This window comes from Camelus dromedarius, chromosome X, assembly GCF_036321535.1.
Source record: "Camelus dromedarius isolate mCamDro1 chromosome X, mCamDro1.pat, whole genome shotgun sequence".
Lineage (NCBI taxonomy): Eukaryota > Metazoa > Chordata > Mammalia > Artiodactyla > Camelidae > Camelus > Camelus dromedarius.
Genome location: NC_087472.1, coordinates 59,766,273 through 59,781,815, shown reverse-complemented (window position 1 = coordinate 59,781,815; position 15,543 = coordinate 59,766,273). Strand labels below are relative to the sequence as shown.

Here is a 15,543-nt window from a genome sequence, read left to right as displayed (position 1 = left end):
CTCAGCCAAGTGCAGGGGTGCACGGGTCAGGTTGGTCTATGATCTGTTAAGACCTGACAAAGCCTGAGACTCCCAGCATATCCCGTTCGTGCTTGTTCCTGTTTTGCTTATGACCATTCTGGCTTCTTCAGCTACGCTTGTAGTCTCATTCTTTATGTGGACTGTTCCTTCCTACTCTGAATGGTGATTGAACAGAGCCACAGGTATGAGGGAGGAGGACATCAGTGCATTAGGGACCAGAACAGGCTGTTCAGCTGTCTGTTTTCTCAGAGCTATAAATGAAAAAATTTTTTCAGTAAAATTTCAGGTAATTTACCTCTGAAGTTTCTGTGGATTGTGACCCTCAAAGCCCTAATGGAGGGTTAGTGTTTGTTTCTTGAAAGATGAGGGGAGAAAGGTGTTTGTTTCTTGGAAGTAAACTAGTCATAAATCAGTTCTTATCCCATCCCCTTCTTTCTAATTATTAGGAATCTGCATCAGTTTTTTCCAGTCTGCTTCTGGCTCCTGCCTTTATATAAAGTGTAAAGGAGTTGCTCATACAACCTTGAATAAACTTGTGTGACTTACACGATTTGATTCTAATCCTAAACCCACTCTTTACTTGAAGCACGTGGCTCTTAATATTAACTACAGCTAATGTTCAGATTCTTTGCCCAAACCTCTGAGGCACACAGTTATGTAACACCCATTTTTATGAAAGAGGCTTGTAGAGGTAAACTTGCAAGTTTGTTGTAAGAGATGAGGTTATAATGATAAGCCCTTTTTATACATTTCCTTTTCGACTCAGCAGTTTGGTGCTTAAGACTAGTGCTGCCAGAATTTGAATTCCAGCTCTCTGCCACTTTCTAGCCATGTGATCTCTGTAAAACAAGAGAGCTTAATATTGCCGAATGTTTTTAAGTGTCATAAGGACTAAATCCACATAAAACACTTGGAACAGTGCCTAGCCTAAAATAAACTCAACATTGTTAATATTTTTAAGTGCAGGGGCATTTTGTTTGTATTCCGTAGGCCAGATGCTTAAATTATGAGATGTATGGGTTTTCGCTGGAGAAACGGGCACGATCTAGAAAGCGTTTGCTTCCCCCGTTGATGGTTTTTCTTGGTGTGTCTGGAGCGAGTGCCAAAAAGCTTCAAGTAACTAACTCCTCTTTATCACCAGGGTTAGGAGGATTCTGGAGGCACACGTCGTCGTACTTTGTTGCCAGGCATTTTCGGCTTGCTGCCTTGCTCTTATCTAGGGGTCTGCCCCGCCCCATCCCCCGCCCCGCGGAGTTTGGAGGGTAGGCACACGGACTGAGAGGTTTGGACAGTTCAAGCAAAGAACGGGGCGCACTTATCCAAGTCCTCACAAGGATGCAACTTGATTTGGGAGGATTCAGCATGGTTTTTCCCTGTCACCCCATAAGTAAATTTAGGGATCGCCAAACTACAGAAATGTGCTTGGGGCCTTGTGCTCTCCGTGAAATGGCGTTTCTCGGGACACATAAGCGACACCTCGTGGATGTGATAGACCCGACTCCGGAAGCACCGTGAGTGGGCGCCAAGTTCATAGCCGCGAGGTTTGAATTTGCCTGGTGACAATGCTGTGATAGGTGGGTTCCCCAGAGAGCGGGAGTACGTCAGTTACGACCTCCCGCCGAGCCCGGGCTCTATAAAAGGACGCGCGCCCCGGCGTCTCCCCCAGTCGCTCGGGACCTCGCACGCCTTAGACTCCCAGTCTGAGGCGAGCAGCGGATTGGCCAGGCCAGAGGCGGCAGAAGCAGGTAGGTGACGGGAGAGTACTGAAGCGGGACAAGCTGGAAGTACATCTTAGTGGAGCCGACTTAATTAAAGTCAGGACCGCTATAAGCCCTGGACACTGATTGTCCGTGAACCCCGAGACTGAGATTTTGGCCAAATATTTTGCCTGTTTCCACTTAAAGCTTTTAGAAGAAGGAATTTGTGTGTGTGTATTTGTGATACTAACGCCAATAAAACAAAGATGCGGAATTGGGGCCAGAGATACCAGTTGGAGCATGAGGGAGTAGAGGCCTGGGAGGTGGCGTGCAGTTGCTGAGGGGGGGTGTGCCTAGGCCTGAGTGGTGGGAGGCTGAATGGGTGATTGAGGTTGGAGTAGGGTGTGGAAGTAGGGGCAGGTGTAGGGCCAGTTAGGGGTGTGTGTGGGGGGGAGGTCAATGCTTGATCTAGGGGTGAGAGGCGAGCGTGGAGGGGAAAGATGAGTGGAGGAGTTGGGGCCTCATTGGTTCAAGACTGGCTTGGGGTGGCCAGAGGTGAGATGGAGGAGTGAGGGAGGGGAGGGGGGGTCTAGGTCTGTTCGTGTAAGATTTCCTGGGGAGTAGGGGTGGGAAGATGTGGGGATGAATGAAGAGAGCTGAGGTACAAAACTGACGGGGGGTGGTCTGAGGTGAAATGGCGGAAGAGTCTAGACCTCATGGTGTAAGGCTGGCGGGGTGGGGGGAGAGGGGTCTGGGCCTGTTGGTGTAAGACCTGGGGAGTGGAGGCAGGAACAAGGGGGTAGAGGCGTGGAGTGGGTGAGCGGAGGTATCGAGGCTTGATTTGTGCAAGATTGGCTGGAATGGTGGGAGGGGGGAGCCTAGGCTTGATTGATCCAAGACTGGTTAGGGATGTGGGGTGGAAGCGGGGAAGAGGGAAAGGTGGGGGGAGGGGTGGAGGTGGAGGAGTGGAAGTGGGGGGGTGGAGGCCAAGGGGAGGGGTGGTAGTGGGGGGAGGTGGGGGGCGGGGGGGGGCCTGGGGGAGGGGAGGGGTGGGGGGAAGTTGAGGAGGGGGTGGGGGGAGGGGAGGGGAGGGGTAGGGGGAAGCTCGGGGAGTGGGGAAGGTAGGGGGACCGATGTGGTGAAGAGCAGAGTGTTTGAGGCCTGATTGGTGCAAGACTGACTGGGGTAGAAGATGGGAGTAGGAAGATGGAGACGTGTGGGAAGGAAGGCCTTATCCTCAGGGGGAATAGGGGGATAGATAGAAGACTTCCTTGGGGTGTGAGGCGGAAGTAGGGGGAAGGAAGATGTGGGGAGAGGGGAGGGCCGGTGGTGATGTGATGTGTGGGGGTGGTGTGGGAATACATTTGCGGGCAAAAGAGCATTGGGTTAGGGACTGAATAGTGCGCACTAAAGCCTAAAAATGGGAAGAAATTTTCTCTGGGGGCTAATAAACGAATGATGGTCTTCCTTGCACGTCTTTATCACAGGTGGCAGTTGAGGTTATTTAACATCAGGGTCTGCCATGTGCTTTGGGCTTTCTGACTGATCTACAAAGAACCTCAGTGGGGAAAGGTGGGAGAGGGGGTGGTACACCCCATCTCTAGTTTTCTCTATCCAGGAAAAGGCTGCAGTAAACGCATTTAAATACTTCTCATTTCATAGAGCAAAGTTTTTGCTTTAGAATGAAGAAGCTGCTCAAAGGTAAATAAAGAATGTACAAATGTCTAAGTGGTTCTGATTTTCTTTAAAAAGTATATCCTTGTCCTGACTACAGACACGGACATGTCCGAAGCAAAGGCTGGTCGTTTGAAGATCCAGGATGATGATTGGTAAGATTTGAAAAATTGTCTTCTCTTAGTTCAGTCCTACTTTGTTGGCAAAATGACTTTCTCAAAAAGTATATGTTTATTTCCTGTAGCATCTACAGAATATATAACTTGGTTAGTCATAAAATGAGAATTATAAAAAGGGATCTTAGAATCATAGAAGTCCAGCCACCTATCCAGTGCACGAATCCTTCATGTAACAGCTCTTTTGGTGGCTAGAAGTGTACACCTCCATGAAGCAACACAATGCACTGTTGAGTATGTGCAATTTCTGGGAAGTTCTTCATTTTGAGGCACTTCAAACCTGTCCCTAAGTTACTTGCATCCCATTGTTTGCAGTACTGCCCTCTAGAGGTACACAGGTGAAATATTTTTCTTCCCCATGATGAGGTATTTTAAAATAGTTGTCTTAGCTCCTCTAAGGCTTCACCCTCCTGAAGCAGTGCTCTTTCCCCCTCCTTCACAGGTAGGATTAACATACAGATAAATGTAGGCTATGGGAGAAAGTAGAAACCATAGAACAGAGTCTGGAAATGGGCCCAGATACGTATGAAAATTTAGTTCATGATAAAAAAATGACATTTCAAATAAGTGAAGAAGAGATGGATTCATTAACAAATGATTTGAAGATGGCCGACCATATGGAAAACAATAAGAATTATATTCTTACCTCATCACTCCTTATACCAAAATAAATTACACATAGATAAAATATTTAAAAAAAAAGAAACCATTAAAATGCTAGAAAATATAGATGGATTTTGTTTCCAGTAATTTTGGAGTAGGGAAGGTCTTTCTAAATTTAGTATCTAGCAAAAGCATAAAAATGACAACAAACTGGAAAAATATTTATATGATTTATGATAAAAGGCTATTTTCCTTAGTCTACAAAGAACTTTTACAAATCAACTTAAAAAAGGCTGAACAAACAGAAAATGGGGAGAAGTTTTTAGAAGGTAGTTCTCAGAGGAAAAAAAACCAAATGGCTCATAGTCTTATATCACTTATATTTAAAGAAATAAAAGAACTTTAAATGAGATACCATTTTTCAAACATCAGATTGACAAAGATTAAAACAATTTTGATGATACCCAGAGTCGTCGAACTTGTAGGGAATTCTCACAGTCATGGTAGGGACTATAAATTGGTGCAACCTTTTTGGAGGGTGACCAGGCAGTAGCAAAATTTAAAATGTTCATGTCCTTTGATCCACTAATTCCACTACTAGGACTTTCATTTTTAGAAAAATTTTAGTTAATTTCTGTATACATATACTCACATATACTTAAGTGCATCAGTGTGGTTGTATCTTACATGCTATTTTTTTAGTTCACTCTTATTTTCTCTTGACTCTTTTCCCCCTTCTTTCATGCCCCTTCTCCCCCTAACTCATGCTCACGGGGTCACATACAGACATGTACAGGCTGTTTTGGTCTTAGTTCAGTTCTGTGAATGAAGGATGTATGACTTAATTACTAGTGCACAGAGAAATGCATACAGGGATGTTCACTGCAGCATTGTTTGAAATAGCACAAATTTGGAAGGAGTTTAAATTGGATTTGGTAGTTGAATAAATTACGGTTCATCAAAAAAAAGTGATGAGCTATATGTATTGATAATGGAAATACTAAGATATATAAAGTGAAAAACTGCAGAACAATCCGTATAGTATAATACTACTTATTAAAAAAAAGCTTTGTGCACTTGACTTGTGCTGATATGTGCTTATGCTTAAGAACCTTCTAGAAGCATAAATAAGAAACGTTTATCTCTGGGGAGTGGGACTGTTGGAAGAACAGGGGCAGAGTGTTCCTCTTCCTTACTCCTTTTCAGTGTGTTTTATCAGTCACAAAAACTGTCTAGTAAACATTATTTCATGATAGTCATTAAAATGGGGGGCATTAGCAAAAGAATGCAGCAAACATTTGGAAAACATACATCTTAAGTAATAAAAATAAATGCTAATTAAAATTATTTGCCTCTTAAATTAGCAAATTTAAAATATTTAATCCTATTTATAGTAATACGTCCGACGTTGTGAAGTGGTACAACCCTTTGGAAACAATTAAGCAAATATACCAAGAACTATAAAGTTGGTCATACTTTTGATTGAGTAATTTGACTCCTAGGAAAATCCAATTTACGAAAGTAATTAAACGCACAAAGATGCTAGTTGGAACATTCAGCTAAAGAATCAAAGTAATGTGTGTGTGGTCAAAAAGCACAAGATAAGTAAAGTCCGAGCTCCCTCCGTGACTCTGTCACTTGCCCCAAAGAGGGACTGCCTGGGGCACATGGTTGGCATTAGTTCTCACGAGAAGTAAGCAGGCATTCTGGTTTATTAGTCAGCCCCTTGCAAACTTGGTTAACAGGAGTCACTCCACTAGCATTTGATGAAGAATTGAGAAACCTGAATTCTTGAAGCTACAGATGCAAAGACCAGATGCCAGACTTCTGGTTGGAGATCTTCCTTGAGGCTGGACAGCGACCTGCTAGTCTCCCCACCTGCCCTTGCCGCAAGTCAGGACCATTGTGTCTCAGTGTCTGGGCAGTGTATTTCCATTAATGCAGACAATATGATATTGTTGTTTGTTTTTACTTTGGGCTGGCTGTACCTCAAACCTCCACATAGATGGGCATATTAGTGTATTTAATTTTTTAAGTGGAGAAAAATATTACTTAGATCTGATAAGCAAAAATTCTTAAAAAATGAGGTTCTATGGGGGTGTAGGTAGGAAGATGGAAGATAATAATATAGGGAACTATTTGAAATTTCATTTTTTGGGGGATTGGTCATTGGGTCTATTTATTTATTATTAGTTTTAATTTTAATTTTTAATGGAGGTACTGGGGATTGCACTCAGGACCTCCTTCATGCTAAGCATCTGCTCTACCACTTGAGCTATACCCTCCCCAACCCGAACTATTTTTTGAGGAGCATTCGTTTATTTATTGAGTACTGACTTTGTACTGAGCAGTATGAAACAGATACACTTCCAAATCCTTCCTTAGCTTACTGTCTGGGATGATGGGAGATAGAAACATGTAAACAGGCAACAACAGTGTAGTGTGATAAGTGCTGTGATGGGGGCAAAGTACATGATCCTGTAGATCTTGTTTCATTTTCATAAAAGCCATATGAGCTAAACGGTTCTTTTACAACTGAGGCCAAGGGTTTGATTCATAGAAGTCTAGGTGAGAAGTGATGATGGTTTAGATTAGGGTGGTGGTAGTGAAGCTGGAGAGATTTGGATGAATATAGGATATATTATAGTTCCATCCAAAGACTTCCCCCCACATTTTAACATTTCTGAGATTGGGCTGCATCATATGGAGGAGAGCATAGAATCATTTGGTAGTGTTTTTCCCTTTCTTAGAGGTACATATAATAATATCTCAGATTGTATGAAATATACCTTAGAAGTAGGGCCCACAGGTCTTGCTGAGGGATTGGATGTGAGATGTGAGAGAAAGAGCAAAAGCAAGAGTGACTCCTAAATTTTTGGTTTGTGTTACTGGTTGGATATTGGTGCCATGGACTGAGATGGGTAAGACTAGAGAAACAGGATGGAGGGAGGAAATAAACCTGTGTTAAATTTTTTATTGAAGTGTAGTTGATTTACAATATTAGTTTCAGGTGTACAGCAAAGTGATTCAGTTATACATATATATATTTTTTTTCTTTTCAGATTCTTTCCCATTATATGTTATTACAAGACATTGAATATAGTTCTCTGTGTTATACAGTAGGTCTGGCCGTGTTATGTCTTAAATACTACGTGTCCAAGATGTCATGTAGATAGTTGGTGTTTGGTGGAGAGTTCGAGGCTAGAATTATAAAACTGGGGGATGTGGGGAGTCGGGATAGTAGAATGAATGATCCAGGAGAGGACAGTAATGCAGCACAGCATGGAAAATTGCAGGAATAAGATCCAGGAGAAGGGGGATGAGATCCAAAGTCTAAAGGAAGGCGTGGCCTTAGATAGAGGTAAGGATGCCACATTCCCCGTTAATGATAAAAATCATTAGTGTAGTTAGAGATAGGTCTATAGATTTGTTGGTGGGAGGAAGAGGGAGTTCCTGTCTGATTGCCTCTGTTTTCCCAGTGACTCATGAGACAAGGACATTAACCGGGTGAAGGAAGTTTTGGCAGTTTGCAGGCAGAAATGCTGCTGAGAGACATAATGCAAGGGCTGGGGGACTGATTTTCATTGAGTGATCAAAGCCTAATTAGTCCCCTCTGATACCCACTGACTAGTCTTTTTTAGCAAGATTTATTAAGTTTCAAAAATTACCAGGAGAACACAGGCCCATGGTAAAAATAAACAATACGGGGAGGGGGGGGCATAGTTTAAGTGGTAGATATGCATGCTTAGCATGCAGGGGGTCCTGGGTTCAATTCCCAGCACCTCCCCTGAAAATAAACAAACCTAATTACCTCCCTCTGCCAAAATAAAATTATTAAATAATACAATAATAAAGTATTTTTTAAAATACAGAAACATCTAAAGTAAAAAGTGGAAGTCCGCCCTCACAGGTACACACCCATTCTTTTTAGGTAATAATTATTAATAATTTGGTACTGGTTCTTTTATATCTTTTCCTATAGTCATATAAAAGCATACACAATCTTTATGGTTTATGGCTTCAGTTTTAAAGGGGAGATCTTTGGGTTCTTTAAAGTATTTTGGGGTTTTTCTTTATATCTTCAAAGCCTTCTAACATGATTTCTTATAGTCTTTTCGTAAGTTCTAGGTAAGCCAAATGGCTCTTCCTATGTGCATATATTTTCTCTTTAGGGATTAGAGTACGACTCTGTTGTGTCACTGTTTCTGTCATGTTTCTGATCCCTAATTCCTTTTGTCTGACCTCTAAAAATCAGTGTGTATCTGAAAAGGTAGATGAAGATTGGATCACGTTTTAGTTTCTGTATAGTGCTATGTATTGATAATAGGTTTCAAGATAACCAAGGCCACATTTTGACCCATACCTGAGAAACCTTAGACCCAGCAAGAATTTTTTCTTGATGAAAAAGAAAAAAAACAAATTGAAGCCTAGTACTGAATAAGTCCAATGATCAATCAATAAATAGGAAATTTAATCAAGAGGATGAGCCAGCATGTGTCTTGAAAGATTGTATATAAAATGTATATGATCAGTCCAGTAATCAACCTCAAGGCCAAAATTAAAAAGTCCACAAGATGTGGTTAAGGCTAACTTTTTATATGTAAAACCTTATAAAAATACATAAAACTTATAAATATGTAAAACCATGTAAATATATGCAAAACCTTATGGCTATTATGCCCATTTTCTTTAGCACTTTGGTTTCCTCTGTTAGCTCTGTGTCACAATAATTCATGATAAGATTGCCTATGAGAGGGTGGGTATAGCTCAGTGGTAGGGCGCATGCCTAGCACACATGAGGTCCTGGGTTTTATCCCCAGTACCTCCAAAAAAATAAATAAATAAATAAACCTAATCATCCCCCTTCAAAAAAAAAAAAAGATTACTTATGTAGGTTCTAGAATAGAGCCAGGCTCCAGCACAGAAGTGATGCTTATTGCAGCGTGACTCCTCTAAGTTGGATTTTGGATCTCTTCAAATCATCGTGAATGGCTGATGATGGGATGTCCAGTCCGCTGCTCTCTGGTGAGCTGAAGGATCCCCAGCTGGAATGTGCTTTGGTGTCACCTCAGATAGTACAGTTGTCCCTCAGTCCCCAATATCTATAGTATATTGGCTCCAGGATCCCTCTCAGACACCAAAATCCTTGGATGCTCAAGTCTCATATATGAAGTGTAGTATTTGCATATAACCCATACACATCCTCCCATATTTTCTTTTTTGGTCCTTATTTTTTAAAATTTTTATTTTTTTATTGGTTTGCAATATTGTGTTAATTTCTGATGTACAGCATAGTGATTCAGTTTTACATATATATTCTTTTTGAATTCTTTTTCATTATAGGCCACATTACAAGGTATTGAATATAGTTCCCTGTGCTATACAGTAGGTCCTTGTCTCCTGTATACTTTAAATCACTTCTAGATGACTTATAACACCCAACACAATGTAAATGCTATGCAAATAATTGTCATCAAGCAGCAAATTCAAGTTTTGCTTTTTGGAACTTTCTGGCATTTTTTACCTGAATATTTTCCGTCTGAGGTTGATTGAATCTGCAGACGTGGAACCCTCGCATCCAGAGGGCTGTCTGTACTGCAAGGCTGTAACAACAGGCCAGGCGGCCCGCCGCCGGGGTAGGGAAGAATGAGTGCTGGGGCCTCTGGCACATTGTGAGGCGGAGAAGCAAGGGGCCCAACACCATGTTCACTGCAGGGAGCAGTTGCAGCTTTGAAGTTAGGTTTTGTTTGCTCCTGCAAGAAATGGACTTCAGCATTTGCTGAAGCGTTTACCCAGATAGCAGTCCTGATAGGTAGACCCTCTTCAAACAGTGAAGCCCCAAAAGGCGTCCCCCTTGCTCTTTTGCCTTTTTGATTTTTTTTAAGGTTTTTTTGTTTGTTCGTTTTGTTTTAATGGAGGCACTAGGGATTGAACGCAGGACCTCCTGCATGCTAGGCACACACTCTACCGCTGAGCTATATACCCTTTTCCAACCCTTTTGATTTTTAACTGTAATGTCCATATCCTCAAGTCCTTTCCCCTGTGGTGTCTTTCTCAGAATTCACCTTCATATCTTTAACTAGAGATAGCTCACTTGGCAGAAAAAAGGCTTCTCACTGATAGCTAAAGATACTCCTTCTGCTATCTTGGATCGTGCAGTAGTGACTTAAGCAGCTTACTGCTTTTAATTTGCCTTTACCTCCCCTATTGTGATCTTCATTTCATTAGCCTTTGAAACCATTTTGCATTTCGGAAACTCTTGTGGTTCTCTTCGCTTGAGATTTTTTGACTTTGTTTGCTTCTGGTGTTATAGTAGCTTTCCTTTAAAACAGTGTGTTTTATTTTGCAGTTATATTATTACTGTGGATTCAAGCAGTGATGAAGAACCTGATACCAGTAAGTAGAGTCCACTCAAAGCAGCAATTTACAGTTTAAAGTGAAATTTAACCACATCTTTGTAGAGATGACTAAAATGTGATTTGGGACATTTGGTGTAAGCTGTCGTAGGTTTGTCTTCTCTAGGGCTCTCTAGATTGGCGAAATGAAGTTTATTTCCCTACTGTTAGGAGCAGAGGAAGTTCTCTGGGCTTCTTTTCAGGTTTGCTTCCTTTACTTTTTTCATTCTCGCTCTCCTTACTTTTATTTCCTCTCTGTTTCTCATGGGAGATGTAAGAATCCACCGTAAAATTTTAACTAGCTCTAAGTTAGGGATTTGGATTTGAGGGAATTAAAGACATGGGTAACCAGATTTTATTGTGCTTCAAATGCTTTATGATGCCCTCTTTCTTCCTCTGATTTAGTTGCGATTGGAGTGAATGTGCAGAAAGGGGACGTCAGGTGAGTAGGAGAATTAGTGAAATTTGACTTTTTTTTAAGAAATGATGTTCTGGGTAAGAAGATTGAAGAATAAACCTCACAGGGAAGTGTACAGCTCAGTGGTAGAGCGCGTGCTTAGCATGGTTGAGGTCCTGGGTTCAATTCCCAGTACCTCCATTAAAAGTAAATAAATAGATAAACCTAATTACTCCCCCTGTGCCAAAAAAAAAAAAGCAAGCATAAATATCACATTTCCTTTGAATATCATGATCAGGGTCATAATGGTTGTGTGATCTCACAACCAGTTTCAAAATATTAGATCCCTTATCCCTGGCCCATTAACTAACTTGTCAGTTTCTCCTTCAAAATGTCTCTCAAAACCGTCCCTTAACTTCCGGTCTCCCCCACTAAGGCCCTTATCAGTTTTTACTCTTGTATGTGTATAAGAGCTTTTTAAGTGGGCTCCTCACTCTGACTTCTTCCTCTTCTGATCCAGTCTATACCCTACTTCCAGATTAGTCTCCTGAGACACTGCTTTGATCAAATCAATTATCTACTCAAATCACTTGTCATAGGAAAATCCAACTGTTAAGCCCAGTAGTTAAAATCCTCTGTGGGACCTATCTGTCAGCATTATTTACTACTTTTCCTATTTAGGAGCTGTCTCCTCTTGCCAGAGCTAGATGAACAGGTGTTACCCAGGTACCAACTACAGAAGGTGCTAAAAAATTACTGGAATAAATCCAAAATAACTGTGGTTTCCACACTGACTGCTTGAATTACTGTAGAAACTTTAATTGGTCATTCCTACTCCCCCCAGAAGGCAAAATAGTGCTGTCCAGTGGGAAAATGTTTTTTTAGCTAGCTGATTTATCTCTGTGGATTACTTTTGCAACATGTAAGCCACCAAGCCTTACACCAATGTGTGAATGAAAGTCAGCAGTTGCAGTCAGCTGAAATTCTAGAACCAAATAATGCATTGTATAAAGCTGTTTGTTGGAAATGATCAATTTTGTTATTTATACTTTTGAAGTTAGGTTTATTGAGATGTGATTTACATACAGAAAAATTCGCCCTTTTTAGGTATACAGTTTGATGAATTTTGACAAATATATATATGGTAGTGTAACCATCACCACGGTCAAAGATGCAGAATATTTCCATGATTGTCATTTACATTTAAATGGCATGTCATGGATCCTTAGAAATATTCTGGTTTACAATATTACATATTATAAAGTCCTTGTTTGATAATAAATTTAGAAGTATCCAATTATATTTTAATTGGGGGGAGGTAATTAGGTTTATTTATTTATTTAATGGAGGTACTGGGGATTGAATCCAGGATCTTGTGCATGCTAGGCATGCTCTCTACCACTGAGCTATACCCTTGCCCCTAAAAGTATCCACTTTTTAAATAGATTGGGGTGGGTGGGTATAGCTCAGTGGTAGAGCACATGCTTAGTATGCACAAGGTCCTGGGTTCAATCTCCAGTACCTCCATTAAAAAAATAAATAGAAAGATTGGTTTTTTCCTGCCTCTACTAGATAAGATGTTGAACACATATGTAAAGAAAATCCATTTCAAGGGGTCTGCCAGGAGTGCCCACAGATATTGGTCCAGTCCCAGTGGCTTCTATATATATGGGATGTTGTAGGAAGGGTGGATTTGGGGAGGAAGGTGATGAGCTCCATTTTGGACGTGCTGAAATTGAGGGACCTATAGGCAAGGGCTGGCATTCAAAACATTTAACAACCAGTAGATACAGACAGGGATCAGTTGGGTTGGCTGTCTGACTGGTTGGAACAGACACAATCAATAAACAGTTGGTGAGGCTACACCTGTGAGGGCTGACTGAAAATCGGCCCTACCCACAGGATATCTAGGTAAGGAGGCTGGCACTGTGGAGCTAGAAGTCAGAAGTGAAGTTGGGCTGGCGGATGGATAATGTTTACTCAGTCCTTAGGAACTGACTGGATTGGTGTGAACTCTGGCATAAATCCTGGGAATGAGTTGAGAAATAGAAGTATGTGAGAAGAAGTGGATATAAAGATGAGAGAGAAAAACAGTATCCTAGAAATCAAGAAAACAGAATTTTAAGAATGGAATGAATGCTCAACAGGATAGCAAAGGCCTGTCAACGTGGCAGCTTAAAAGCAGTAAATATGGTGGAAAGAGATGAATGGATTTGTTTTTGGAACAGGTGCAGAGAAGTCCTTCAGCGGTTTTTTTTTTTTTTTAAGTTAAAAGAAAAACACATACGATTATTTTTATCTTTTTCTTCCCCCTTTAATGGAGGCACTAGGGATTAAGCCCAGGACCAGCATGCACTCTACCACTGAGCTATACCCCCACCCCTCTCCAGCAGTGTTTTAAGGAGTTTTCTCTTTCATCGTAAAGGTATATTACACTTATCATATACTGGAAAATACAGAAAAGTGGTAAATTTCAACTTTCTGGAACCTCTGACCCATATACCTGGGCCAGTTAAGAACAAGGATCCCCAAGGGGTGCTCACCACCAGCATCCTGGGTGGCACAGGGGTGCTGCTGATTTGGGCTCCCGCCAGAGGAGTCCATCAACTAGAGAGGGTGGTGCTGGCTTCGGGCTGCAAAGAGTGATACCCAGGAGGAACCTCCTGCCGAGGCTGCCTCTCTGCATCTGTGGCCCTCCCCCCTTCTCAGGCAGTGAGATCTCAATGTGGATAAAGAGAAACGGCAGTTAACTAAGCATTTCCCTCATCCATTCTCCCTGCCCCTTGCAACACCAAAACTATTTGAACACATAACCTCTAATAGTCCATTTCACTCTCAGTACTTGACAGATAACCTCCTTTTGAAAGGATTGAGATGGAAAGATTTCATAGAAAGATGGGGACATTGGAAAATCAGGAATAACGACTGAGTAGTTCCAGAGAAGGGGAGCAGGGTTACTGCGGGAAACAAACCGACAAATCATGTCACAGTAATCATGCTCATTGTAGAAAAGGTAGAAGATGCCTGGAAAAGAAGGATGTTGCATTCATTCTTCTCTTTTGCTTTTCCCTGTCTCATCACTCAGCTACGTGGTGATTGACTCAGACTCTGAGGATGAATGCTTCCGTAAGAAGAAGAAGGCGAAGCTATCTGGAATAAATAATAAAGGCAAGTAAACCATTAACTTCAAGAAGTAGCTGAGCCGTGCGGTGCAACCTCACCACACATAGTCATTTCAGGATGAGAGTCAGCAATCGTTCTATTCTGAATCACTGAGTAGTGAGCGCCACCCTTTTTCCCTCATATGGGCTGGATGGGGGATATGGCTGGATTCCCACACCCCTTGGTACACGTCCTAACACAGCAGCGACTGTTATTGCTGCCTTAGATCTCAGGCATCCCCCTCAGTAGAGCTCTTACCTGCCTAGCATTCCATCCCCAGAGCAGAACGCTGACTGAGCAGCTTGAAGGCTACTCCGCTCCTCCCGCTCCCGCTCTCGCCCTCCTTCTCTGGATATGGGGATGACAAGGAAGGGGAAGAGGCAGGGGCTCATTCTTTCCAGCCTGATAGAGACTCGGATGTGTGATGCTTGAGGACCAGCTTCTCAGGGGAATCCTTGCTTTGTCTGTATAGCTGTTTGTCTTTGCCTTTCGCTACACCATTTATATTTTCTCGAGATTCCCGTTTTCCTTAGAGTCTGTTTCCCATAGCAGGTCGTCGCCTCTTTGGATTCAGAGGTCCTCTTCACCTTTTAGGAGGTGCAGAGTTTTATTCGCGTTTCAGAACCTGCACAGTGGGTGTGAGATGTCGGGAGACTAGGGGCTTCTTGAGCATCAGGGACAGTATTTTATTGCTGTGTTTGCTTAGTACCTGGGATAGGGCATGACACACAGGCACCTGCTACTTCAAGTACTGACACCCTTAACATACCAGCTACTTCTTTGATAACTACCCCCTAGCTACCGTTGTCCAGACTCTCCTAGTTACCCTGGGATATCAGAGCAGGGAAAGGAAGGGAGGCTTGGAACCCTTGTCTCCTACTGTTTCACCACCTATCCCCTCTAATTTCTTTTTCCCCTCCTCTCTGAGTGGATTGCCTGAGCAGGACGGAGGTCCAGGTGCAGAGGAGGGGGTGTGATATGACAAGCTACTGAAATGCAAAGGGAGCCCTCAGGGCGGTAGCTTTAAAGTAGGGGCATGAGCAACAGAACCAGAAGGTGATTTGTCACCATCGGCCACTGGTTGCCGACTCCTTGAACAGAAGATCCAGTCTTTTTTTTTTCCCTTTAAAAAAAATTGAAGTATAGTTGATTTGCAATGTTGTGTTAATTCATAGGCTTTTGAGGATGAACTTTCAACTAAGGCTGCTCTTACCTCTCTGACCAGTGGTGTCCATCCCAGGAGTGGGTTGAGGTCGGCTCCAACAGACAGGACTGTTTTTGTATGTTTCTTCTCTATTCCCCACATGCCATCTCTTTTGTTAATGTCATGAATTTAGGTAATTTTCCAGAAAGGAAGGCCCAAGAAGCTTTAACACACACTTCCAACCTTTGTCAGTGTACAAAGGCATTTTTATACA

The 15,543-nt window shown here is 42.1% G+C and overlaps 1 long non-coding RNA gene across 1 annotated transcript; it reads left to right on the top strand.

Annotated features, from left to right (window-relative positions):
- The first annotated feature begins 2,862 nt into the window (after positions 1 to 2,862).
- LOC135320141 (uncharacterized) lies at positions 2,863 to 14,123 on the top strand. The gene is made up of 4 exons (XR_010379363.1): positions 2,863 to 3,547; positions 10,521 to 10,567; positions 10,972 to 11,008; positions 14,049 to 14,123. It is a non-coding gene; the product is annotated as an uncharacterized LOC135320141 (long non-coding RNA).
- The last annotated feature ends 1,420 nt before the right edge of the window (positions 14,124 to 15,543 follow it).